The following is a 24,797-nucleotide window of genomic DNA, read 5'->3' as shown; positions in this document are numbered from 1 at the left end:
GTTTCCGGGATAAAATGAATGCTTCAAAGGTCAGCGGAGCAAGCGCGGGGGTCTGGGGAACATGGTTTGCGGGGACTTCTAAGTCAATTGGCAAAATAATTCTATTATGAAATCATTGTGCATCCCACTTTGAAATGTGGTGTCTGGGGTCTTAAATGCTAACAGGCGGCCATCTAAGAGGCAGCAATTGGTCTCAACCCACCTGGAGCAAAGGAAAATGAAGAACACCAAGGCCACACGACAACTAAGAGCCCAAGAGACAGAAAGGGCCACATGAACCAGAGACCTACATCATCCTGAGACCAGAAGAACTAGTTGGTGCCTGGCCACAATCGATGACTGCCCTGACAGGGAGCACAGCAGAGGACCCCTGAGGGAGCAGGAGATCAGTGGGATGCAGACCCCAAATTCTCATAAAAAGACCAAACTTAATGGTCTGACTGAGACTGGAGGAATCCCGGCGGCCATGCTCCCCAGACCTTCTGTTGACACAGGACAGGAACCATCCCCGAAGACAACTCATCAGACATGAAAGGGACTGGTCAGCGGGTGGGAGAGAGACGCTGATGAAGAGTGAGCTGATTATATCAGGTGGACACTTGAGATTGTGTTGGCAACTCTTGTCTGGAGGGGGGATGGGAGGATAGAGAGAGAGGGAAGCAGGCAAAATTGTCAAGAAAGGAGAGACTGAAAGGGCTGACTCAAGAGGGGGAGAGTAAGTGGGAGTAGGGAGTGAGATGTATGTAAACTTATATGTGACAGACTGATAGGATTTGTAAACGTTCACTTGAAGTTTAATAAAAGTTATTTAAAAAAAAAAAAAAAGAACAGTGAATGGACTCCTAGGCTCATATACCTGGTAACAGCTCTAGCCATCTACTAACAGGACATTAGTGCTTCAAAGGCTCCAATAACCAAGTTAGCTCACTCTAATAGCCTATTTGGCTATATCGAAACAAAACAAAGCTAGAAACTAGGACACAGTGAGCAAACATAAAATAGTACAATAACTTATAGATGGCTTGGAGACAACAGTTGATATCAAATTACATACAGAAGCAGACCATGACTGCTTCAACAAACCCCCAAAACACAGAATCAGGGATTCTCCCAGATGAAGATGTATTCCTGGAATTACCAGATGTAGAATTCGAAAGATTAATATACAGAAATCTTCAAGACATCAGGAATGACATCATGAACGAGATCAGGCAACAAACAGAAAAAGCCAAGGAACACATAGATGAAAGAGGTGAAGAAACTAAAAAGATTATTCGAGAATATAATGAAAAATTTAACAAACCGCAAGAATCCATAGAGAGACAGCATTCAGAAATTCAGAAGATTAACGACAAAATTACAGAATTAGACAACTCAATAGAGAATCAGAGGTGCAGAACTGAGGAACTGGAAGGCAGAATTTGTGAGACTGAAGATAAATCACTTGCCACCAATACATTAGAAGAAAAATCAGATAAAAGAATTCAAAAAAATGAAGAAACCCTAAGAATCACATGGGACTCTATCAAGAATAATAACTTGCGAGTGACTGGAATACCAGAACAGGGAGGGATAACAGAAAATACACAACGAACTGTTGAAGATTTGTTGGCTGAAAATGTCCCTGATATCATGAAAGATGAAAGGATATCCATCTAAGATGCTCACGGAACCCCATACAAGGTAGATCCCAAAAGAAAGTCACCAAGACATATTATCATCGAACTTGCCAAAATCAAAGATAAAGAGAAAATTTTAACAGCGGCCAGGGATAAGCAAAAAGTCACCTACAAAGGAGAATCAGTTAGTTCAGACTACTCAGCAGAAACCATGCAGGCAAGAAGGCAATGGGATGACATATATAGAGCGCCAGCCAAACATCATATATCCAGCAAAACTGTCTGTCAAATATGAAGGTGAAATTAAGACATTTACAGATAAACAGAAGCTTAGGGAATTTGCAAAAACCAAACCAAAACTATAAGAAATACTAAAGGAAATTCTCTGGAGAGGAAATCAATAACATCGGATATCAACCCAACACTAGACCACAGAACAGAGCAAGCAGATATCAACTCAGATAGGGAAATCATAAAAATAAATCAAGATTAAAAAAAAAAAGCCCTCAAAACAGGGAATCAGTGATGTCATTATGTAAAAGATGACAATGATCAATAAAGAGGGACTAAATAAAGTAGGCATAGAACTTTCACACGAAGAGGAAATCAAGGAGATATAGGGAGATAAATGTAACGTTAAAATTTAGAAAAACGGGTAAATATCAAGGTAACTACATAGAAAACTAACAATCCTACACTTCAAAATGAAAAACAATATAAACATAAAGACTTAGCAGAAACACATTCAGCCACAATGAAAAAGATGAACATACAATTCACAAAGAAACACTTCTCACCAAAAAAAAGTAAGTGGAAAAATGAAACTGTCAACAATACACAATAAAAGGCATCAAAATGACAGCACTAAACTCATACGTATCTATAATCATGCTGAATGTAAATGGACTAAATGCACCAAGAAAGAGACAGAGAGTTGCAGAATGGATTAAAAAAAAAAAAAAAAAGACACAATCCAGCTATATGCTGCTACAAGAGACGCACCTTAGACTTAAAGACACAAACTAACTAAAATTCAAAGGATGGAAAAAGATATATCAAGCAAACAACAATCAAAAAAGAGCAGGAGTGGCTATACTAATTTCTCACAAAACAGACTTCAAACTTAAATCTACCACAAAGGATAAGGAAGGACACTATATAATGACTAAAGGGACAATAAACCAGGAGGATATAACCACAATAAATATTTATACACCCATCGATAGGGCTTCAAGATACATAAAACAAACTCTATCAAGCATAAAAAGTGAGATAGACAGCTCCACAATAGTAGTAGGAGACTTCAACACATCACTTTCAGTGAAGAACAGCACATCCAAAGAAGCTCAATAAAGACTCGGAGGAGCTAAATGCCACAATTAACCACCTTGACCTCATAGACACATACAGAACACTCCACCCAACATCATTCAAGTATAATTTCTTTTCCAATGCACATGGCCTAATATGTGGTCTATTAGGCCATAAAGCAAGCCTTAGCAGAATTCAAAATATCAAAATGTTACAAAGCATCTTCTCTGACCATAAGGCTATAAAAGTAGAAGTCAATAACAGGAAAAGCAGTGAAAAGACATCAAACACTTGGCAACTAGACAATACCCTGCTCAAAAACAACTTGGTGATAGAAAACATCAATGATGGAATAAAGAAATTCCTAGAATACAATGAGAATGAAAACACTTCCTTATCAGAACCTTTGGAACATAGCAAAAGCAGGGCTCAGAGGTCAATTTATATCAGTAAGTACACACACACAAAAAGAAAAGGGCCAATATTGAAGAATTATCCCTACAACCTGGACAAATAGAAAGAGAGCAGCAAAAGAAACTTTCAGTCACCAGAAGAAAACAAATAATAAATATTAGGGCTGAATTAAATGAAATCGAAAAACAATTGAAAGAGTTAACAAGACCAAAGCTGGTTCTTTGTCAATAACCATTGGCCAGACTGACAAAAGAAAAACAAGAACAAAGCAAATAACCCAAATAAGAAACGAGATGGGCGATAAAAACAACAGACCCAACTGAAATTAAAAGAATAATAACAGAGTACTATGAAAAGTCGTACCCTAACAGGGGAAATCGACAAATTTCTAGAAATATACTACCTACCTAAACTAACAAAAACAGAGACAGAACAACTAAATAAACCTATAACAAAAGAAGAGATTCAAAAAGTAATCAAAAAACTCCCAACAAAAAGCAGCCCTGCCCTGACAGCTTTACTGGAGAATTCTACTAAACTTTCAGAGAAGAGTTAACACCACTACTACTAAAGGTATTTCAGAGCATAGAAAAGGATGGAATACTCCCAAACTCATTCTATGAAGCCAGCATAACCCTGATACCAAAACCAGGTAAAGACTCCACAAAAAAAGAAAATTACAGACCAATATCCCTCATGAACTTAGATACAAAAATCCTCAACAACATTCTAACCAACAGAATTCAACAACATATCTAAAAAATAATTCACCACGACCAACTGGGACTCATACCAGGTATGCAGGGATGGTTCAACATTAGAAAAAAAATCAATGTAATCCATCAGATAAATAAAAAAAAAGGCAAGAACCACATAATCTTATCAATTGATGCAGAAAAGGCATTTGACAAAGTTCAACACCTATTCATGATAAAAACTCTCAGCAAAATACGAATAGAAGAAAAATTCCTAAACATTATACAGGGCATTTATACAAACCCGACGGCCAACAGCCAACATCATCCTAAACTTGGAGACTGAAACCACTCCCACTGAGAACAGAAGCCAGATAAGGATGCCCTTTATCACCACTCTTATTCAACATTGTGCTGGAGGTCCTAGCCAGGGCTATAAGGCTAGATAAAGAAATAAAGGACATCCAAATTGGCAAAGAAGAAGTAAAAGTATCTCTGTTTGCACATGACATGATCTAATACACGGAAAACCTAAAGAATCCTTAAGAAAACTACTGAAATTAATAGAAGAGTTCAGCAGAGTATCAGGATACAAGATAAACATACATAAATCAGTTGGATTCTTCTACATCAACAAAGACAGTGATGAAGAGGAAATCAACAAATGAACACCACTTACAATAGCCCCTAAGAAGATAAAATACTTAGTAATAAATGTAACCGAAGACGTAAAAAACCTATACAAAGAAAAATACAAGACACTACTGCAAGAAACCAAGAGATCTTCATAAGCTGAAAAACATACCTTGCTCATGGGTAGGAAGACTCAACACTGTAAAAATGTCTATTCTGCGCAAAGCGATCTATGGATACAATGCAATCACAATCCAAATACCAGAGACATTTCTTAATAAGATGGAGAAACAAACCACCAACTTCATATGGAAGGGAAAGAGGCCCTGGATACATAAAGCATTACTGAAAAAGAAGAACACAGTGGGAGGCCTCACTCTATCTGACTTTAGAACATATTATACCGCCACAGTAGTCAAAACAGCCTCGTAGTGGTACAACAACAGACACATAGACCACTGTCACAGAATTGAGAATTCAGACATAAATCCATCCATATATGAGCAGCTGGTATTTGACAAAGGCCCGAAGTCTGTTAAATGGGGAAAAGACTGTCTCTTTAACAAATGGTGCTGGCAAAACTGGATATCCAACTGCAAAAAAGTGAGACAAGACCCATACCTCACACCATGCACAAAAACCAACTCAAAATGGATCAAAGATCTAAATATAAAATCTAAAATGATAAAGTTCATGGAAGGAAAAACAGGAACAACGCTAGGAGCTCTAATACATGGCATAAACAGTGTACAAAGCATTACTAGAACTGCAAAAACAGCAAAAAAGAAATTTGATAACTGGGAGCTCCTAAAAGTCAAACACCTGCACTCGTCCAAAGGCTTCACCAAGAGAGTAAAAGGATTTCCTACAGATTGGGAAAAACTTTTTAGATACAACATCTCCAATCAGCGGCTGATCTCTAAAATCTACATGTTACTGCAAAAACTCAATAACAAAAAGACAAATAACCCAGTTACAAAATGGGCAAAGGATATGTACAGGCACTTTACGGAAGAAGACATTTAGATAGCTAACAGATACATGAGGAGATGCTCACAATCCTTGGCCATTACCCACTGCCGTCGAGTCAATTCCAACTCATAGCGACCCTATCGGACAGAGTAGAACTGCCGCATAGAGTTTCCAAACAGCACCTGGCAGATTCAAACTGATGACCCTTTCCTTAGCAGCCGTAGCACTTAACCACTACACCGCCAGGGTTTCCCATTAGCCATTAGAGAAATGCAAATAAAAACTACAATGAGATTCCATCTCACTCCAACAAGGCTGGCATTAATCCAAAAAACACAGAATAAAAAATGGTGGAGAGGTTGTGGAGAGACTGGAACACTTACACACTGCTGATGGGAATGTAAAATGGTACGATCACTTTGGAAATCAATTTGGTGCTTCCTCAAAAAGCTAGAAATAGAACTACTATACGATCCAGCAATCCCACTCCTTTGAATATATCCTAGAGAAGAGCTGTCACAAGAACAGATATATGCACACCCATGTTCACTGCAGCACTGTTTACAATAGCAAAACGATGGAAGGAACCAAGGTGCCCATCAACAGATGAATGGATAAATAAATTATGGTATATTCACACAATGGACTACTATGCATCGATAAAGAACAACGATGAATCTGTGAAACATTTCATAACATGGAGGAACCTGGAAGGCATTACACTGAGTGAAATTCGTCAGTTGCAAAAGGACAAATATTGCTTGAGACCACTATTATAAGAACTCAAGAAATAGTCTAAATTACATAAGTGGAAGAACATACATTGCTCGTGGATAGGAAGACTTAACATTATAAAAATGTCTATTCTACCAAAAGCGATCTATACATTTAATGCAATTCCGATCCAAATCCCAATGACATTCTTTAATGAGATGGAGAAACAAATCACCAACTTCATATGGAAGGGAAAGAGGCCCCAGATAAATAAGGCATTACTGAAAAAGAAGAACAAAGTGGGAGGCCTTACTTTCCCTGATTTTAGAACCTATTATACCACCACAGTAGTCAAAACAGTCTGGTACTGGTACAACAACAGATACACAGACCAACAGAACAGAATTGAGAATCCAGACATAAATCTATCCACATATGAGCACTTGATATTTGACAAACGCCCCAAAACAGTTCAATGGGGAAAAGACAGTCTTTTTAACAAATGGTGCTGGCATAACTGGATATCCATCTGCAAAAAAATGAAACAAGACCCATACGTCACTCCATGTACAAAAACTAACTCAAAATGGATCAAAGACCTAAATACAAAATCTAAAACGATAAAAGATCATGGAAGAAAAAATACGGACAACGTTAGGAGCCCTAACACGTGGCATAAACAGTATGCAAAACATTATAAAGAATGTAGAAGAAAAACTAGATAACTGGGAGCTCCTAAAAATCAAACACCTATGCTCATCCAAAAAAAAAAAAAAAACCACCTATGCTCATCCAAAGACTTTACCAAAACAGTAAAAAGACTACCTATAGACTGGGAAAAAGTTTTCAGCTGTGACATTTCTGATCAGCCCCTGAGCTCTAAAATCTACTTGATACTGCAAAAACTCAACTGCAAAAAGACAAATAACCCAATTAAAAAATGGGCTAAAGATATGAATAGACACTTCACTAAAGAAGACATTCAGGTAGCTAACAGATATATGAGGGAATGTTCATGATCATTAGCCATTAGAGAAATGCAGATCAAAACTACAATGAGATTTCATCTCACTCCAACAAGGCTGGCATTAATCCAAACACACAAAATAATAAACGTTGGAGAGGCTGTGGAGAGATTGGAACACTTCTACACTGCTGGTGGGAATGTAAAATGGTACAAGCACTTTGGAAATCGATTTGGCGCTTCCTTAAAAAGCTAGAAATAGAACTACACCATACGATCCGGCAATCCCACTACTTGGACTATATCCTAGAGAAATAAGAGCCTTTACACGAACAGATACATGCACACCCATGTTTATTGCAGCACTGTTTACAACAGCAAAATGATGGAAGCAACCAAGGTGCCCATCAACGGATGAATGGATAAACAAATTATGGTATATTCACACAATGGAATACCACACATAAATAAACCACAGTGAGGAATCTGTGAAACATTTCATAAAATGGAGGAACCTGGAAGGCATTATGCTGAGTCAAATTAGTCAGCTGCAAAAGGACAAATATTGTATAAGACCACTACTATAAGAACTTGAAAAATAGTTTAAACTCAGAAGAAAACATTCTTTTGTGGTTACGAGAGAGGGGAGGGGGGAGGGTGGGAAAGGGGCATTCGCTAATTAGACAGTAGATAAGAACTACTTTAGGTGAACGGAAAGACAGCACACAATACAGGGGAGGTCAGCACAATTGGACTAAACCAAAAGCAAAGAAGTTTCCTGAATCAACTGAATGCTTCAAAGGCCAGCGTAGCAGGAGCAGGGGTCTGGGGACCATGGTTTCAGAGGACTTTTAAGTCAATTGGCATAATGAAATCTATTAACAAAACATTCTGCACCCCACTTTGAAGAGTGGCATCTAGGGTCTTAAACACTAGCAAGCAGCCATCTAAGATGCATCAATTGGTCTCAACCAACCTGGATCAAAGGAGAATGAAGAACACCAAGGACAAAAGGCGATTACAAGCCCGAGAGACAGAAAAGGCCACATGAACCAGAGACTACATCAGCATGAGACCAGAAGAGATAGATGGTGCCCAGCTACAACCGATGACTGCCCTGACAGGGAACACAACAGAGAACCCCTGAGGGAGCAGGAGAGCAGTGGGATGCAGACCCCAAATCTCATAAGACCAGACTTAATGGTCTGACTGAGACTAGAAGGACCCCGGTGCTCATGGCCCCCAGACCTTCTGTTGCCCCAGGAGAGGAACCATTCCTAAAGCCAACTCTTCAGACATGGATTGGACTGGACAATGGGTTGGAGAGGGATGCTGGTGACGAGTGAGCTTCTTGGATCTGGTGGACACTTGAGACTATATTGACATCTCCTGCCTGGAGGGGAGATGAGAGGGTGGAGGGGGTTAGAAGCTGGCGAAATGGACATGAAAAGAGAGAGTGGAGGGAGAGAGCGGGCTGTCTCATCACGGGGAGAGTAATTGGGAGTGTGAAGCAAAGCGTATGCGGGTTTTTGTGTGAGAGACTGACTTGATGTGTAAACTTTCACTTAAAGCACAATAAAAATTATTTAAAAAAAAAAAAGAAATAGTCAAAACAGAAGAAAATATCCTTTGATGGCTACGAGAGGGGAGGGAGAGAGAGGTGGATTCACTAACTAGACAGTAGACAAGAACTATTGTAGGTGAAGGGATGGACAACACACAATACAGGAGAGGTCAGTACAACTGGACTATACCAAAAGCAAAGAAGTTTCCTGAATAAACTGAACGCTTCAAAGGCCAGAGTAGCAGGGGCGGGGGTTTGGGGACCATGGTTTCAGGGGACATCTAGGTCAACTGGCATAATAAAAACTATTAAGAAAACATTCTGCATCCCACTTTGGAGGGTGGCGTCTGGGGTCTTCAACACTAGCAAGCGTCCATCTAAGATGCAACAATTGGTCTCAACCCACCTGACGCAAAGGAGAAAAAAGAACACCAAAGACACAAAGTAAGTGTGAACCCAAGAATCAGAATGAGCCACATAAATCAAAGACTACATCAGCCTGAGGCCAGGAGAACTAGATGGTGCCCAGCTACAATCGATGACTGCCATGACAGGGAGCACAACAGAGAATCCCCAAAGGAGCAGGAGAGCAGCGGGATGCAGACCCCAAATTCTAGTAGAAAGACCAGACTTAATGATCTGACTGAGACAAAGGAGATCCCAGAAGTCATGGTCCCCAGACCTTCTGTTAGACCAAAACAGGAACCATTCTCGAAGCCAGGCCTTCAGACAGGGATTGGAGTGGATTACAAGACAGAAAATGATACTGGTGAGGCGTGGGCTTCTTGGATCAAGTAGACAAATGAGACTATCTGGGCAGCTCCTATCTGGAGGGGAGATGTGAAGGCCAAGGGGGACAGAAGCTGGCTGAATGGACACGGAAATACAGGGTGGAGAGAAGGAATGTGCTGTCTCATTAGGGGGAGGGCAACCAGGAGTATACAGCAAGGTGTATATACAGTTTTGTATGAGATTGACTTGATTTGTAAACTTTCACTTAAAGCACAATAAAAATTAAAAAAAAAAAAAAATCAAAGACCTAAATATAAATCCAAAAACTATAAAGATCATAGGAGAAAAAAATAGGATCAACACTACAGGCCCTAATACATGATATAAATGGCATAGAAACCATAACTAACAATACACAAACACCAGAAGATAAGCTAGATAACTGGGATATTCTAAAAATTAAACACATGCTCATCAAAAGACTTCACCAAAACAGTAAAGAACCTAAAGACTGGGAAAAAACTTTTGGCTCTGACAAATCCAATGAAGGTCTAATCTCTAAAATCTATAGGAAATCCAAAACCTCTACAGCAAGAAGACAAACAATCCAATTAAAAAATGGGCAAAGGACCTGAAGAGACACTTCACCAAAGAAGACACACAGGCAGCGAACAGACACATGGGGAAATGCTCACGGTCTCCAGCCATTAGAGATATGCAGATCAATAGCACAATGAGATATTATCTCACCTTAACATTACTAGCATGAATCAAAAAACAGAAAATAGCAAATGTTGGAGGAGCTGCTGGGAGCTTGGAACTCTTATGCACTGCTGGTGGCAATGCCAAATGGTACAACCATTTTGGAAAACTATACAGCACTTCCTTAAAAACCTAGAAATAGAAATGCCGTATGCTCCAGCAATCCCACTCCTAGGAATATATCCTAGAAAAATAAGAGCCATCACACAAATAGACATATACACACCCATGTTCACTGCAGCATTATTCACAATAGCAAAAAGATGGAAACCACCTAAGTGTCCATCAACAGATCAATGGATAAACAAACTATGGTACACACACACAATGAAATACTAGGCAACAATAAAGAACAACGTTGAATTTTCAAACATCTACAAAATGGATGAATCTGGAGGGCATTATGTTGAGTGAAATAAGTCAATCACAAAAGGACAAATACTGTATGAGATCATGTCTTGGTTATCCAGTACTGCGACACCGAAAGTGGATGGCTTCAACAAACAGAAGTTAATTCTCTTACAGTCTAGTAGGTTAGAAGTTCGAATTCAGGGCATCGACTTCAGAAGTCTTTCTCTCTCTGTGGGCTCTGGAGGAAGGTCCTTGTCGTCAGTCTTTCCCTGTTCTAGGATCTTCTCCGCACAGGAACCTCAAGTCCAAAGGATATGCTCTACTCCCAGGGCTGCTTTCTTGGTATGAGGTCACCCTGTCTCTCTGCTTGCTTCTTTTCTATCTCAAAAGAGACTGGCTCCAGGCACAATCCAATCTTGTAGATTGAGTCCTGTCTTATTAACTGTCGCTAATCCCACCTCATCAACATCATAGAGATAGGATTTAAAACCCACAGGGCAATCACATCAGATGACAAAACGTCAGAAAATCACACAATACTGGGAATTATGGCATAGCCAAGTTGACAGACATTTTGGGGGGACACAATTCAAACCATGACAGACCACCATTATAAAAACTCAGGAAAAGGTTTATACATAAAAAGGAAAAACCTTTGATGGTTATGAGGAAGCAGAGGGGTGGGAAGGGAAAAACACTAGTTATACCTTTGATGAAGGGTAAGACAGTTCACAATACTGGGGAAGCCAGTACAACTTGACCAAGGCAAGGTAATGGAAGCTCCATAGACACATTCGAACTCCCTGAGGGACCAAATTACTGGGTTGAAGTCTGCAGACCATGGTCTCAGGGAATATCTAGGTCAACTGGCATAACATAATTTATACAGAAAATGTTCTAAATCCTACTTTGGTGAGTACTGTCTGGGGTCTTGAAAGCTTGTGAGTGGCCATCTAAGATACTCCACTGGTCTCACCCCATCTGGATCAAGGGAGGATGAAGAAAACCAATGACACAAGAGAAAGATTAGTTCAAAGGACTAATGGACCACAACTTCCACAGCCTCCACCAGACTGGGTCTAGCGCAACTAGATGGTGCCTGGCTACTGACTGCTCTGTCAGGAATCACAGTAGAGGGTCCCAGACAGAGCTGGAGAAAAACGTAGAACAAAATTCTAACTCACACAGAAAAAAAGACCAGACTTACTAGTCTGACAGATACCGAAGAAACCCTGAGAGTATGGCTCCTGAACACCCTTTTAACTCAGTACTGAAGTCACTTCTGAGGTTCACCCTTAAGCCAGAGGTTAGACAGGCCCATAAAACAAAACAAGACTAAATAGGCACACCAGCCCAGGGGCAAAGATGAGAAGGCAGGAGGGGACAGGAAAGCTGGTAACGGGGAACCCAAGTTTCAGAAGGGGAGAGTATTGACATGTCGTGGGGTTGGCAACCTATGTCACAAAACATTATGTGTATTAATTGTTTCATGAGAAATTAATTTGTTCTGTAATCCTTTGTCTAAAACCACAATGAAATACTTCTACACACCAACAAAAAGGCTAAAAAAAAGAAAAGAATGATAATACCAAATGTCAGAAAATATAGAGGAACCTCATCCTGCTGGTGAGAGTGTAAACTGGCTCAAACATTTTGAAAAACTCTTTAGCAATATTTATGATAGCTAAACATATACATGGAAACCCTGGTGGTATAGTGGTTAAGTGCTACGGCTACTAATCAAAAAGTTGGCAGTTCGAATCCACCAGGCACTCCTTGGAAACTCTATAGCGCAGTTCTACTCTGTCCTATAGGGTAGCTATGAGTCGGAATCAACTCGACGGCACTGGGTTTTGTTTGGTTTTAAACATATACATGCCATACGACCCAACAATTTCACTCCTATTTATACCTCCAACTGAACTGCATACAAATATCTACCAAAAGACATGCACAAGAAAGTTCACAGCATCTTTATGCACAATAGTCAGAAACTGGAAACAACCCAAATATCTATCAAAAATGGAATGGATAAACTGTGGAAAATTTATAACAATGGAATACCATATAGCAGTAAAAAATGAACATGTAACAACATGTTCACAGACACAATACTGATGAAGCCAGACACAAGAATAATAATACTATGTTCAGGAAAAACACACATTTATGATGATTAGAACTCAGAACAGCAGTTATTGTGGAGACTGGGATAGGGCAGTAGAGAGGAGGCTTTAGGGATCTGTTAATATCCTATTTCTAGATCTGGGTGCTAATTAAATAGTATGTTTACTTTATGAAAAATACGTCCTTTTTTTTTTATATACTTACGATTTGTGTTGCATTTCTGTATATATGTTATTAATTCAGTAAAGTTTACTTTTAAAAACTGTCATGCTAATAATGTTTGTTTAAATGTTATTTAATTTTTAGTGTTGTGAATATTTAATTTGTAAATCCATTTTTTAACTATATAACAGAATTCTTTCTTCCAAGGCACCTCTGGGTAGATGCAAACCTCCAGCCTTTCAGTTAGCAGCTGAGTGCATTAACCGTCTGCACTATCCAGGGACTCCAAAAAGGAAGTTACACATACCGAAAGGAGAAGGACAGAATAAACCCTGTGGTGGTAGATTCTAATTGGAGGTATTGGAGTGAACTCATAGTTTTCAATAATATAGATACAGTAAGTTCTGATGTAACTGTGTGTGTTGATGTGTGTGTATGTGTTTGTGTGTGTGTCCTACTTCGGTTCACTGAGAGAACCTGGGAAGAGTGACACCTCAACAGCAATTAGCATACAGAGCATCCAGATCTTGGTTTCTCAATACCACTCTCTCCTAAAAGGACTCATTAGAGAAAATCTAATTCTAAATCTGGGGCAGGGATGATCTTGGATGATCCTCGTTGTGCCAGAAAGTAAGTATTCAATAGAAGCAAAATAAATACAGTTGTTGCTCTTAGGTGCCGTTGAGTTGGCTCCGACTCATAGCGACCCCATGAACAACACAATAAAACACTGCCTGGTCCTGTGCCATCCTCATAATGGTTGTTATGCTTAAACCCATTGTTGCAGCCACTGTTGTCAATCCACCTTGTTGAGGGTATTCTTTTTTGCTCACTTTCTACTTTACCAAGCATGATATCCTTCTCCAGGGACTGATCCCTCCTGATAACATGTCCAAAGTGCCTAAGACACAGTCTTGCCATACTCGCTCATCCTGGTTGTACTTCTTCCAAGACAGATTTGTTCATTTTTTGGCACTCCATGCTATATTCAATATTCTTCTCCAACACCACAATTTAAAGGCATCGATTCTTCTTTGGTCTTCTTTATTTATCACCCAGCTTTCACGTGTATATGAGGGAACTGAAACACTATTGCTTGGGTCAGGTGCACCTTAGTCTTAAGGTGACACCTTTGCTTTTCAATACTTTAAAGAGGTCTTTTGCAGCAGATCTGCCCAATGCAATGCATCGTTTGATTTCTTGACTGCTGCTTCCATAAGCATTGATTGTGGATCCATGTAAAATGAAATCCTTGACAACTTCAGCTTTTTCTTCGTTCTTCATGATGTTCCTTACCGGTCCAGTTGTGGGGATTTTGTTTTATGTTGAGGTGCAGTCCACACTGAAGGCTGTGGTCTTTGATCATCATCAGTAAGTGCTTCAAGTCCTCTTCACTTTCAGCAAGCAAGGTTGTGTCATCTGTATAATGCAGGTTGTCAATGAGTCTTCCTCCAGTCCTGATGCCCCATTCTTCTTCGCACAGTCCAGCTTCTCAGATTATTTGCTCAGTATGCAGAATGAACAAGTACAGTGAAAGGACACAACCCTGAGGCATATCTTTTTTGACTTTAAACCATGCAGTATTCCCTTGTTCTGTTTGAACAACTGGCTCTTGATCTATGTACACACTCATCATGAGCACAATTAAGTGTTCTGGAATTCCCATTCTTTGCAATGTTATCCATAATTTGTTATGATCCACACGGTCGAATGCCTTTGCATAGTCAATAAAAAACAGATAAACATCCTTCTGGTATTCTCTGCTTTTAACCAGGATCCATCTGACAACAGCAATGATATCCCTAGTTCTACGTCCTCTTCTGAATCCAGCTTGAATTTCTGGCAGTTCTCTGTTGATATACTGTTGCAGCTGCCCTTGAATGATCTTCAGCAGAATTTTACTTGTATGTGATATTAATAATGTTGTTTGATAATTTCCACATTCAGTTGGGTCACCCTTCTTGGCAATAGGCCAGTCAGTTGGCCAGGAAGCTGTCTTCCATATTTCTTGGCATAGACAAGTGAGCACCTCCAGCGCTGCATCTGTTTGTTGAAACACCTCAGTTGATATTCCATCAATTCCTGGAGCCCTGTTTTTCACCAATGCCTTGAGAGCAGCTTAGACTTCTTCCTTCGCTACCATCGGTTCCTGAACATATGCCACCTCTTGAAATGGTTGAACACTGACCAATTCTTTTTGGTAAAGTGACTCTTAACTGGTCTTCCTTGTAAGTGTATGAATATTATCCTATCACTGGCAACACTGTACTTCTGGATATATCCTGAAACATTCTTTTTGACAATGAATGCAACACCATTCCCCTTCAAGTTGTCATTCCCAGCATAGTAGGCTATATGATTGTCCAATTCAAAATGGCCAATACCAGTACATTTCAGCTCACTAAAGCCTAGGATATCGATGTTTATGAGTTCCATTTCATTTTTGACGATTTCTTATTTTTCCAGATTCATACTTTGTACATTCCAGGCTCCAATTATTAATGGCTGTTTGCAGCTGTTTCTTCTCATTTTGAGTCACGCCACATCAGCAAATGAAGGGCCCAAAAGCTTTACTCCATCCACGTCATTAAAGTCAACTCTACTTTGAGGAGACAGCCCTTCCCCAGTCATCTTTTGAGAGCCTTCCAACCTGGGGGGCTCATCTTCCAGCACTACATCAGACAATGTTCCGCTGCTATTCATAAGGTTTTCGCTGGCTAATGCTTTTCAGAAGTAGACTGCCAGGTCCTTCCTCCTAGTATGCCTTAGTCTGGAAGCTCAGCTGAAACCTGTCCTCCATGGGTGTCCCTGCTGGTATCTGAATACCTGTGGCATAGCTTCCAGCATCACAGCAACATGCAAGCCCCCACAGTACGACAAACTGGCAAAGATGAAGAAACAGAAGATTTTTTATCAGCTGTTGCAGTCTGAAATTGATCAAACATGCAATAAAGATGCATCGATAATTACTGGCGGTTGGAAACAAATAAGAAGGATCGGTAGTTGGAAAATATGGCCTTGGTGATAGAAATAATGCCGGAGATCAAATGACAGAATTTTGCAAGACCAATGACTTCTTCACTGCACATATCTTCTTCCACCAACATAAACGGCAACTATACACATGGACTTCACCAGATGGAACACACAGAAATCAAATTGACTATACCTGTGGAAAGAGACGATAGAAAAGCTCAATATCATCAGACAGAACAAGGCCAGGGGCCGACTGTGGAACAGACCATCAACTGCCCATATGCAAGTTCAAGCTGAAACTGAAGAAAATCAGAACAAGTCCACGAGAGCCAAAATATGACCTTGAGTATATCCTACCTGAATTTAGAGACCATCCGAAGAATAGAATTGATGCATTGAACACTAGTGACTGCACACCAGACAAGTTGTGGAATGACATCAAGGACACCATACATGAAGGATGCAAGAGGTCACTGAAAAGACAGGAAAGAAAAAAAGACCAACGTGGATGTCAGAGGAGACTCTGAAACTTGCTCTCGAACGTCGAGCAGCTAAAGCAAAAGGAAGAATTGATGAAGTAAAAGAACTGAACAGAGGATTTCAAAGGGCATCTGGAGAAGATAAAGTATTATAATGACACGTGCAAAGAGCTGGAGGTAGAAAACCAAAAGGGAAGAACACGCTCAGCATTTTTCAAGCTGAAAGAACTGAAGAAAAAATTCAAAGCACGAGTTGCAACAGTGAAGGATTCCATGGAGAAAATATTAGACAATGCAGGAAGCATCAAAAGAAGATGGAAGAATACACAGAGTCATTATAGCAAAAAGAATTAGTCGATATTCAACCATTTCAAGAGGTGGCATATGATCAGGAACCGATGGTACTGAAGGAAGAAGTCCAAGCTGCTCTCAAGGCATTGGCGAAAAACAAGGCTCCAGGAATTGATGGAATATCAATCGAGGTGTTTCAACAAACAGATGCAGCGCTGGAGGTGCTCACTCGTCTAGGCCAAGAAATATGGAAGACAGCTTCCTGGCCAACAGACTGGAAGAGATCCGTATTTATGCCTATTCCCAAGAAAGGTGATCCAACCAAATGTAGAAATTATAGAACAATATCATTAATATCACACGCAAGCAAAATTTTGCTGAAGATCATTCAAAAACAGTTGCAGCAGTATATCGACAGGGAACTGCCAGAAATTCAGGCCAGTTTCAGAAGAGGACGTGGAACCAGGGATATCATTGCTGATGTCAGATGGATCCTGGCTGAAAGCAGAGAATACCAGAAGGATGTTTACCTGTGTTTTATTGACCATGCAAAGACATTCAACTGTGTCAATCCTAACAAATTATGGATAACACTGCAAAGAATGGCAATTCCAGAACACTTAATTGTGCTCATGAGGAACCTTTACATAGATCAAGAGGCAGTTGTTCGGGCAGAACAAGGGGTTACCGATTGGTTTAAAGTCAGGAAAGGTGTGCGTCAGGGTTGTATTCTTTGACCATACCTATTCAATCTGTATGCTGAGCAAATAATACAAGAAGCTGGACTATGCGAAGAAGAATGGGGCATCAGGATTGGAGGAAGACTCACTGACAACCTGCATTATGCAGATGACACAACCTTGCTTGCTAAAGTAAAGAGGACTTGAAGCACTTACTAATGAAGATCAAAGACCACAGCCTTCAGTATGGACTGCACCTCAACATAAAGAAAACAAAAATCCTCACAATTGGACCAACGAACAACATCATGATAAATGGAGAAAAGATTGAAGTTGTCAAGGATTTCATTTTACTTGGATCCACCGTCAACAACCATGGAAGCAGCAATCAAGTAATGAAAAGACGCATTGCATTGGGTAAATCTGCTGGAAAGGACCTCTTTAAAGTGTTGAAGAGCAAAAATGTCACCTTGAAGACTAAGGTGTGCCTGACCCTGACCCAAGCCATGGTATTTTCAATCACATCATATGCATGTGAAAGCTGGACAATGAATAAGGAAGACCGAAGAATTGACGCCTTTGAATTGTGGTGTTGGCAAAGAAAATTGAATATACCATGGACTGGGAAGAGAACGAACAAATCTGTCTTAGAAGAAGTATAGCCAGAATGCTCCTTAGAGGCAAGGATGGCGAGATTGTGTCTTACATACTTTCGACACGTTGTCAGGACGGATGAGTCCCTGGAGAAGGACATCATGCTTGGCAGAGTACAGGGTCAGCAGAAAAAAGGAAGACCCTCAGCGAGGTTGATCGACACAGTGGCTGCAACAATGAGCTCAAGAATAACAATGATTATAAGGATGGCGCAGGACCAGGCAGTGTTTCCTTCTACTGTGCATACGGTCGCTATGAGTCGGAACCGACTGGACAGCACCTAATAACAACAACAACACCGTGACTCTGTGTATTCCTTCCTTCTTCTTTTGATGTTCTCTGAGTCGTTTAGTATTTTCCCCATAGGATCCTTCAATACTGTAACTTGAGGCTTGAATTTTTTCTTCAGTTCTTTCAGCTTGAGAAATGCTAAGCATGTTTTTCTCCTTTGGTTTTCTATCTCCAGGTCTTCGCACATTTCATTATAATACTTCGTCTTTTTGAGTTCTGTTCAGCTTTTTTACTTTATCATTTCTTTCTTTCACTTTAGCTACTGAATGTATAAGAGCCAAGTTTCAGAGTCTCTTCTGATATCCATTTTGGTCTTTTCTTTCTTTTCCTGTCTTTTTAATGACCTCTTGCTTTCTTCATGTATGATGTCCTCGATGTCATTCCTCAACTCGTCTGGTCTTCAGTCATTAGTGTTCAACATGTCAAATCTATTCTTGAGATCATCTCCAAATTCAGGTGTGATATACTCAAGGTTCTACTTTGGCTCTGGTAAAAAACAATTGGCTCTGGTAGGCTTGTTCAAAACTTCAGTTTCAAGTTGAACTTGAATATGAACAATTGATGGTCTGTTCAGCAGTCAGCCTCTGGCCTTGTTCTGACTGATGATATTGAGCTTTTCTATCATCTCTTTCCACAGATGTAGCTCTTTGATTCCTGTGGTTTCCTTCTGGTGAGGTCCACGTGTATAGTTGCCGTTTATGTTGTTGAAAAAAGGTATTCACAATGAAGAAGTTGTTGGTCTTCCAAAATTCTATCATGCAATCTCCAGCGTCATTTCTATCACCAAGGCCATATTTTCCAACTACCAAACCTTCTTCTTTTTTTCCAACTTTCGCATTCTGATCACCAGTAATTATCAAAGCATCCTGATTGCAGGTTTGATCAATTTCAGACTATAGAACTTGGCAAAAAAGTTCAATTTCTTCATCTTTGGCCTTAGTGCTTGGTCCATAAGTTTCAATAACAGTCATATTAACTGGTCTTCCTTGTAGGTGTATGGGTATGGATATTACCCTATCACTGACAGTGTTGTACTTCAGGATAGATCTTGAAGTGTTCTTTTTAATGATACATGCAATATAGTTACCCTTCAATTTGTCATTCCTGGCATAGTAGACCATATGATTGTCCGATTCAAAAATGGTCAATACCAGTCCATTTGAGCTCACTAATGCCGAAGGATATCAATGTTTATGCATTCCGTTTCATTTTTGACAATTTCCAATTTTCCTAGATTCATATTTTGTACATTCCATGTTCTGATTATTAATGGATGTTTCAAGCTGTTTCTTCTTGTTTTGAGTCATGCCACATCAGCTAATGAAGGTCCCGAAAGTCATTAAGGTTGACTCTACTTTGAGGAGGCAGCTCTTCCCCGGTCATATTTCGAATGCCTTCCAAGCTGAAAGGCTCATCTTCCAGCACTATTAACAGACAATGCTCCGCTGCTATTCATAAGGTTTTCACTGGCTCATTCTTTTCAAAAGTAGACTGCTGGGTCCTTCTCCCTTGTCTTACTCTGGAAGCTCAGCTGAAACTTGTGCACCCTGGGTGACAGTGCTGGCATTTGAAATACCAATGGCATAGCTTCGAGCATCACAGCAACATGCAAGCCCCACAGTACGACAAACTGACAAATGTGCAGGAGCTAAACATAGTAGTTCCCCTTTATCCGTGGGGGATAAGTTCCAAGACCCACAGTGGACACCTGAAACCATGGATAGTACCGAACCCTATATATACTACGAACAAAACAGAACAATTATAACAATTGCTATAGCAATTTCACTCTGGGATGAAGCACTGGTAAAGCCATTCCATAAACAAGATGGCCTTCACCCCACAGTTACTTGAATACAAGCACTGCGATACCTGGATACCTCGACAGTCAATCTGATAACCAAGAAGGCTACTAAGTGACTAATGGACAGGTACTGTATACAGCATGGATGGGATGGACAAAGGGATGATTCACATCCCAGGTGGGACAGAGACAAGGTGAAATTTCATCATACTACTCAGAACATGGAAACCCTGGTGGCGTAGTGGTTAAGCGCTATGGCTGCTAACCAAAGGGCCAGCAGTTCGAATCCACCAGGTGCTCCTTGCAAACTCTATGGGGCAGTTCTACTCTGTCCTATAGGGTCGCTATAAGTCAGAATCGACTCAACGGCACTGGGTTTGGTTTGGTTTTGGACTCAGAACTTAGTGCAATTTAAAACTTATGAATTATTTATTCCTGGAATTTTCCATTTAATATTTTCAGAATGCAGGTAAATGAAACCACAGATAAGGAGGCATTACTGCATTGATAGTACAGTTTAGCCAAAAAATCAGTTGCCGTCGAGTTGACTTCATGGAGAGCCCATGTGTAACAGTTTATGACCAATTAAAATAGTTTTTTGGATGCGAAGTAGCCAATGGCTATGACATGATTACATGTAACTTCTAGAAAGATCAACGTAAGAAGGAAAAATTCAAATAAGTTTAACAGGAAGCTACTGCAACCGTCCATATAAGCAAGAAGAACCCTGGTGGTGTAGTACTTAAAGAGCTCTGCTGCTAAACAAAAGGTCAGCTATAACAGGATTTGATAATAATTAGATGTAGAAATGAAAGAATGTTGAAAATGGCTCAGTAAAAAAAAAGTGGTAAAGCCCTAAGCTCTCAAATGACTATAGTTCCTTCCCCATCACTACTCCCCAATATAATTCAAAACACAAACAAAACTAATCCTAAAATACAGGTCAAAAGTCCAAAAGTTTTCTCAAAAAAAAAAATCAAATATTTCTAAAACCATTCAACATTTTTTTCTCACTTTTCTTTTTATGGGGGAAAGGAGGTCTTTGCCAGTATCCTAATCAAACATATCCTCCTTCTGCCTACTGGGTAATACAACATGGCTCTCAGATTTCTGACTTGAATGGATGGTGGAATCACTGACCAAAAGAAGAAATACAGAGCAAGAATGTATTTGAGTTGGATGGTTTGGGAGAGGTCATGAATTGAGTTTTGGCTGTACTGTTCAATTTAAACAAATACTGACGTTTTAACTCTTGGCCTTCATTTCTTTTTTCCTGTACTCTCCCTTCCTCTTTAATTTTAATTAAAAGTTATTTACTACTAAGTTGCTTTTTACTTAATATCTCCCCCACAGGACTGGGAAAAAAAATAAACCAGTGTCAGGTTTCTCACAATCAGATGAAAACAGTATGGGAGAAAAAAAATAACAAAGAATAACAAGTGAACAAAGGTTCAATTGCCTTTCCCTGCTATAATCAATATGAAGAAATCAGGATCCATTAATACAATATTTTGGCTGCCCTGACTCAAATAGAGTATATTCAGGTTTATCTGAAAAATATTCCCTAATGGAAGAATCAGTTCTAAAACTGACTGACAGTAAAGTCCCAAAGTAAAACAAATGAACGTGCATTACAAAGAAAGTGATTACAGGAGTTTAATATTTTTAATGTGTTTGGTGTGGGAGAAGATGGTATAGGCCAGGAGTGAAGGATGCTATGTAAATCTTTCTAAGTAACATTATCACTCAAAAAAAATCTACACACTTCCCACTGAAATTCAAGAGTACTTTTTCAATCAATGCATTTGTGTACAATAGTCCCATTTTATCTTCAAGAAAAAAACTTGGTATATAATTTGTTGTTGTTAGGTGCCGTCAAGTCCATTCTGACTCATCACTGCCCTGTCCTGCACCATCCTCACAATCATTGTTTTGCTTGAGCCCACTGTTGCAAGCACTGTGTCAACCCATCTCATTGAGGGTCTTCCTCTTTTTTTTCTTTCTTTCTTCTTTTTCACTGACCTTCTACTTTCCCAAGCATGACGTCCTTTTCCAGGGACGGGTCACTCCTAATTGCTTGTGTACACATATAAAACTTGGTGCTATGTTAAAAAACACCAAACCAGTTGCCACCAAGTCGATTCTGACTCATGGCAACCCCATGTGTGTCAGAGAACTGTGCTCCATAGGGTTTCCAATAGCTAATTTTTTTGGAAGCAGACCACCAGGCCTTTCTTCTGAGGCACCTCTGGGTGGACTCAAACCTCCAACCTTTCAATTAGCAGCCAAGCACATGAACCATTTATACCACCTAAAAAAAAACCAAACCTATTGCTGTCAAGTCGATTCTGACTCATACTGACCCTACAGGACAGAAAGAACTGCCCCATAGTGCTTCCAAGGAATGGCTGGTGGATTCAAACTGCCAACCTTTTGGTTAGCAGCCGAGCTCTTAAACATTGTGCCACACCACCCAGGGACACCAATAACTTTACAAAAGGGACCCAATTTGCAGGTGTAAATTATGAGGGTAGCTATTTGAATGCCTGGTTTCTCACACTGTCTATGAGCTGCTTCGGTGATTGTAAAACCACATTTGTAAAGCCCATTAACCAAAAGAACCACAAAACTACGGTGTATATTTGAATACTGGCAATTCTCACTATGTTCCTGCCATACCAACCTTTCCAGCTATTTCTCAAATGTGCCAAGCTAACCACTGCACTTCCAGACCTTTGCCTAGAATGCAGATCATTCAGGTCTCAGCTCAAATGTCATCTCAGAGAGACCTTCTCCATCCAATCTAAAAAATGCCCTTTTCCTATTCCTCTTCATAGAGATCAGAACAGTCCCAAGGTCTTGGGGCGATAAAGAGAGATGCTTTGATTGGCTATAAGACTGAAATTTTAATTCAGACTAAATTTTTGAATATTTTGGAAAAGACCAGAAGACTATGGGACCTGGCTGAAATGTCATTAAGTGGCAGGGAAGCGAAATTCATGGAACATCACTGAAATCAATATTTGGGGGAAAAAATAAAGTTATTTTCTGTTGTAAATAAGTAAGTATATACATCAAAGAGGGCCCCTACCTTTTGAATACTCCTGATTACAGTGTTTTCATCATAGCCCTCATTACCAGCAAAAACTATCCAGCTTACTATTTCCTTCTTTGGTGTCAGTCTTTACCCATTAGAATATAAACTCCAAAGACTAGTGACCTTGTCTGTCACATTTACTACTGTATCGCTGACACTTAGATAAGAATACAGCACGAGGTAGGTGGCCAGAGATTTACGCGATAAGCAAATCCCAGTTACACAAATCAGTTGCTTTTGATATTACCTGTAAGTACTCTAAAGCATTATGACCAACGTTTTATCCTAACTTTTACCCTTCTTTGTTTATACAGCATATCAAGCACCAATCCTACATAATATACCAATAGCAGGAGCGAGGTCGCTTTTAGTGATACAACTGGGTTCACCAGGACCCTGGGCAAAATAATTCATAAGAAAACTCTGCCTTTACCCATCTCTTTCCCCATCTTCCTTCCCTGTCCAGCAGACAGATGCCTAGTGCCTTCTTGAATTCTCCTCCTCAAATTCATTTGATAAATGATTGATTTCTCAAAGTTTATTCCAAACTATTACTTTCATTTAGTAGCTTTAATTAACATATTATACCAGATTATAACTACTCACTCATTTATTTTCATAGAGCATTAAAGATTCCCATATTAACATTTATCACACAGTTTTTATAGTTACTGACTTAGTCCAATATTCCCACCCCTATCCACAGCCAACATACACACCCCTGGATCAGCTTTGTCCCCAGGCTGTCTAATGTAACCATGTCTCTAGGACAGAACACTGGAGTGAGTGAAAGCAGCCCTGAAGGTCACATCCCTCTTGGATGCTCATTTTTCCAAAAAGTAATTTCCATCAAGCCCATAAAATGTTGACAAGTTAGGTTCTTAGTGAAGCCTATGTTTGAATAGACTTAATAAACAGAATTATCCAATTGTGTATCTTCACAACATTCATTACCAACATTCAAATCTTGGTATCACATCTGTATTACTCACCAAGCAAGTTGCAGACTCAGTGCCTTTGTACTTCCTCTTCTGGGAACTCTTCACCTAATATATGTATGGCTTGCTCCCTTGCTTCACTAAGGTCTCTCCTCAAATATCATCTGCTGACAATACTATCAAAAATAACAACACCTAATTTATAAGAAGATATGAATAGACATATATAAAGAGACCAGTGTTCATTGGTGGTTACCAGGGGGAAGAGGAGCAGGAGGGGGAAGTAAGCTTTAGACTGTAGATACTTGTTATTTGTGGTGACAGGAAAAGTGGCACCAAATGTGGGTGTAGTGGGCACAGCTTGACCAAAGTAAATAATGCTACTGAGAAGTGTTCATGAGAAAAGGATGCCTAACTGAAGAATGTAACGTACAAAAGATGGCAACAACTCCAACAAAGACGAAAAAACGAGTCTAGGATGACATATGGATGGGTACAGGCATAATACGGGTACAGGCATATATACGGGTATATACATATGTGAGAACAGACAGAGAAGTATCTATA

At 39.7% G+C, this 24,797-nt stretch overlaps 1 protein-coding gene across 3 annotated transcripts in view; it reads right to left on the bottom strand.

Annotated features, from left to right (window-relative positions):
- CUL5 (cullin 5) overlaps positions 1-24,797 on the bottom strand; it is a 127,666-nt gene that overhangs the window by 95,468 nt on the left and 7,401 nt on the right. The window contains exon 1 of one of the 3 annotated variants that reach the window (XM_064288891.1): positions 16,354-16,455. The exons of the other annotated variants lie outside the window; for them this stretch is intronic. The gene's annotated coding sequence lies outside the window, so the exon portion shown is untranslated. Of the gene's footprint in view, positions 1-16,353; positions 16,456-24,797 lie in introns of those variants that run through there. 3 annotated transcript variants of the gene reach the window in all.

Source organism: Loxodonta africana, chromosome 7 (genome assembly GCF_030014295.1).
Source record: "Loxodonta africana isolate mLoxAfr1 chromosome 7, mLoxAfr1.hap2, whole genome shotgun sequence".
Taxonomy (NCBI): domain Eukaryota; kingdom Metazoa; phylum Chordata; class Mammalia; order Proboscidea; family Elephantidae; genus Loxodonta; species Loxodonta africana.
This window is presented reverse-complemented; position numbering and strand designations above follow the sequence as displayed.